Below are 4,786 nucleotides of genomic sequence, written 5' to 3'. Positions count from 1 at the left end.
TTGAATTTGATTCTTTTAACTTCCAACTCATATTTCATATGTTTTGAAGAAGTCATTTTTATCTTCTCTCGTGAAAATCATTGAGTTGCGTAAAGTTTGTGAGTTTGAAATATTTCCAAATGAAATTCAAATATTTTCAAAAAAAACCTTTTCATTTAATTAAATGGAAGAAGTCATATCATCTTTTCTCTAGGGTTTTGTATTTGAAAAGAATTTCAATTCATGGAGATCATAAATGCAAGGTGAAAGTTTTGGGAAAGTCATTTTATTCCCTCTCATTTAACTTTCAAAAAAGTTTCAAATTTCACTCAATTTCACACAATCAATCATAACTATCTATTTAATATAACATTCCAAAATTTAGAATTTTGGGATGTTACAAACCTACCACCCTTAAAATGAATCTCGTCCTCGAGATTCGGAGAGGCTAGAAAGAAATAGGTTAGGTTTGGGGGTCTTCTCAACATCCATCGATCGTCTCCGGGGGTCTGGAGTGCTACCACCCTTAGAAGCATGGTTACGGTTCCATCAAAACTGATATACTCCATCCTTATTGTTGACAGTGTCAGTCTTCTCAGATCTTCAGGATAATTTCTTCTCTGGGCTCTTCCGGTAGTGGCATAACCTTTTTCCTCAATTCTTCTGTCATTTCATCTTGGTACAGTTCTTCCGAGACTGGTTCTTCTTATCTAACGGGTCTGGCGCCAATACTAAACAATTATCGATATCTCATGGTGGTCATCAATTTATGGTTTCTCCTCCAGGAAATGGGTCTGGGTTGAACCTCACTGTATGTCCTACGATCGGCAACAACTGCCTTGTACAAGGGGAAAAATTGTCATACCATTCTAAGGTTTAAACAAGGTTTAGATCATCGTCGCTCTACTATGGGTAAGTCACTCAGATTTACCATCCCATACAGCAAAGCGAATAATAAGAGTAAGTCGGTATGGTCATCAATCCATCCCGCACCCAAATCATTACCTTGTATAAGGTTTAGCGAATCTCGCATTCTAACACTCGGTCATCCTCACAAGCATTGCAGAATTTCTCTTGTCCACGAACTGGGTTCGAAAAAATCCATTGATTCTGCAAGACAAAGAAATATCTATCGTTCCTTCACAACTCTCAGGTTTTGCGTTACTCCTATAAGATTGTCTGTTGATAAAGTCGTATCTTCTTCCAGGGTTTTTCCTTCAGCAAGAATGTGCTTGCTTCTTGGCAGGTCCTGGGGCCTGTGGGTTATGGCCCATCTCATCACTTATAAACCTTGAACTCATCATCGGGGCAACTGCTCGTTATTCCAACTTCCAGCTTCCTAGCATTCTTAATTTCATCCAATTGTATTGTCCTTCTTCCTTCTACGGGTACCAAAACTAAGACGTGATTACTCAGACTCATCATGGAATTACAATTGCTCCATGTTACCAACATTATACCTCCTTTATATCCAATAGTACTTCATCTCTTCATGTTCTTGGGATATCCCACCTATCAAGATAAAACTTGTACTTGTTTTGTCCGTAGTCCACTTCGTGGAATATCATCATCTTTCCAAGGGGTCAAGAGTCCTCACAGGGTACTACCACCCTTGAGATGCACAAATTTATCCATAGACCATATTACTCATATCCTCAAAAATGGTCAAAATCTTTCTTCAGAGAGTAACAACTCATAAAATCCAATCAGTACCAACGATGCTAACTTTATTGATTCTCCAAGCATTACAATCTCTTGCTTTTCCATTACATGCCTCAACTCATCGCCTTAATGTAAAGGAAAATGTTCTCACTACTACTACTATACTTCTCACAGACACAACTAATTATCACAAGTCTCCTTCTCCTTGGGACAATCTCTGGCAAAGTGCCCTGCTTCATTACAACATATTACTTCCGACAAGTCTCGTGGTTTCCTTATGACTACATAGCCTCCTTGGGTCCTCGACTTCCTTTTTGGGAAACTGCTGAAGTAGTGCCCTGACTCCTTGCACCTAAAATAGGTGATATGACTCAGGTCCTTCCTGGTATCCAATCTACTTCTCTTCCTGGACTTTTCCGTTCCAATCAGGGCTTCTATTTCCTGTGGGTCATACTCTACTTCCTCTGTCGGGAATTCTACTAGATCCCCGTTCCGACAATATTGGGAGATGTGTCCTTCTCCACATTAATAACATGACTTGGTGCAGGGTTTAATTGGGTGTTCTTCGGGTGTGTCCTCCACCTCTTCCTTCATCACAGGTTCTTCTAAAATTTCCATGAGGGCTCCTTTCATACGGTTCTTTGTACCATGGGGAAAATGTGACACTAAGCAGGGTAGTGGGTAGTTCCTTCACACAAGAAACAAGTTACCTGCCTAGTGGGGCATTCTTCCTGTGGGTGACTTTCTTCACAATGAGGGCATTCATCCATGTGTTCCTTATGGTTGTGTCCTATCTCTTCACAGAGCTTACATGCACAAGGCTTCTTCATATCATTTCCACAAGGCTTCAATTTCTGGGACACAAGACGAGACTTTAGCATAGTCCACTTAAATTCTTCCCAAGTGGTTACTCCTTGCCATCCATTGATGGTTTGGTACATCCTCCACCAAGTAGCAGCACCTCTTTCAAAACACTGAAGAGCATGCTGGGCCATATCCCTTTCCGGCTATAGTGTTATTCTCCATATGATCCTCCATGTTCTGAATCCATCGGTCTGTCTCCAATTGACTCATCGGTCCAGAAAATACAAGCTCATCTCCATTCTTCCTCTATTGGGTCCATGGGTTTTGGGGTGAGATAAGAGAGATAGAGAGGGATGCACACAATGCAAACATTTTTTTTGAAAAAGACTGATTTTATTTGTGGCTGTCAGAAAAACATCAAACAAATGACAGCGCACAAACGTCGCATCTAACGTAGGTATATAACAGGGGTTTGGTCTTCTAAAGGTCAATAAATCTTCAAAGTCATCATACTCCTCAAGTCTTGTTTATGTCTCCGATGGGCTTCTTCCGATCGTGCTTGTCCTTCTCAAGTTCTTTTGCGAGATCATCTGTGTTGACGTGAAGTCTCTCATGACGTCATTTAATATTCTGGAGTTGTGTTCCAAACTTCCGGGTTTCAACATCCTTGGCATGAACCATGGTCCTACTATCCTTCAGTTCTTGACGAATCTCCAGTATCTCGACGTTTTGCTCCTCCAGCTTGGCTACTATCAGCTTTTGGGTCCTGAGTTCTTCACGAAATGCTTCCTTGTCAAATACGGCTTCCTGCTGGTCCATCTTAAAATTCTTGATGTAATACTCCAGATCCTGGCAATACACCAGCTAAGGTTAAAACTTCATCTTTTGCCAATAGATGCTCCATTAGCCCTTTTGTAATCCAATCCTTCTAAGGAAATGCATGCTCAACTCAGCATGGTGACAATAGCATAAGCGGGCGATAACATCATGGATAGCCGTGTTTATGCCCATGTCATTGCCATGAGTTATCATTCCATAGTTGATATCTCCTGCCTTTGGGTTTTTAACGCTCCATGTTCCAGTATTTCTCCGACACACCTTGATCTCGGGTATTAACAGCTTCAATAGTCTGACAAGTGCCATAAGGGCAGCTTTCCTAGTCATATCAATCGGGAAATTCTTCAGAGCCTTCAAATTCTCCTAGTCTTCGAAGTCTTCAACCGTTGTTATAATGCATGGTAAAATCCTCTTCATTCCAAAATGGTCTTAGTTGTCCGATATCTTGTACTTCTTGGAGTGGTCTCATCAGTCGAATCTTCGCATGGTAGTCTAACTAAAAGGGAATATTTGAATAAGCTCAGAAGAGAGGTAAAAGATTTTTTTTTGAAAATAAAGTTTTAGAGAAAATCTTTCCTATGGGCTTGCCAGTTTCTAGGGGTCACGTCCTACAGTCAACATGTGCTCTGATACCATCTTGTAGCGACCCGACCTCAGACGGTCAAGTCTCTGTGCTTAAGTGTCATCCCTCGATCGGTATGCTGACACACACAATACTCGAGGATTTATAACAGAGGTAAATCACATGTATAAATAATGTAAAGACAATTACCTCAATCCAAATACCGGAAGTAACAACAAGGTTGTGGATTCCCATCAACACCAACGGCAAAGTTCAGTGTAGAAATCGTAACCCTAACGTATCACTTACTCGTCATAAGAATCCTGCAACATGAGACGTTGCAGCCACAAAGGGCCAGTACATTGAATGTACTGGTAATTTCACACTGTAGAGCAATGCTGAATAATGGCTATCACTACATGCATATTTGGCTGGTGGAGGCTCTAAGTTTATTTTTGCATAAAGCCAATTTTTTCCTACAACAAAGGAATACATTTTTATTTAACTACAAAGTTTATTGAAATATTGAGGAGGTAACCCCAACTCAATCCCAAATTAACATCAATAACCCAACAAAATTATTTAAGTAACATGATGAGATCAACATGATAATCCAAGTACCAGATACTCAAGATGTCCATAACCGGGGACACGGCTAATCATGATTAGTTTGTACACTCTGCAGAGGTTTGCGCACTTTTCCCCACAAGACTCGATCTCCTCCGTTGGTTTTCTCGCACTACATGGTGTTTGAGAAACGGATGACCGAGACACAGTCTTTCAGAAGCATTAACTCTTTCGACGAGTAGACCGTACCACCTACATCCCCTACATCTGCTAGTCTACCACTGAAAGAGGTCACACAACATACTCAACTATGCCAGAGCCCATAATGGCTTGCGGCTGCACACAGAAGTTTCTAGCATGAATAATCTTATGATC

Source organism: Aegilops tauschii, chromosome 2, assembly GCF_002575655.3.
Source record: "Aegilops tauschii subsp. strangulata cultivar AL8/78 chromosome 2, Aet v6.0, whole genome shotgun sequence".
NCBI classification, from domain to species: domain Eukaryota; kingdom Viridiplantae; phylum Streptophyta; class Magnoliopsida; order Poales; family Poaceae; genus Aegilops; species Aegilops tauschii.
The sequence above is the reverse complement of the archived record's forward strand: the minus strand, read 5'-3'. Positions refer to the sequence as shown.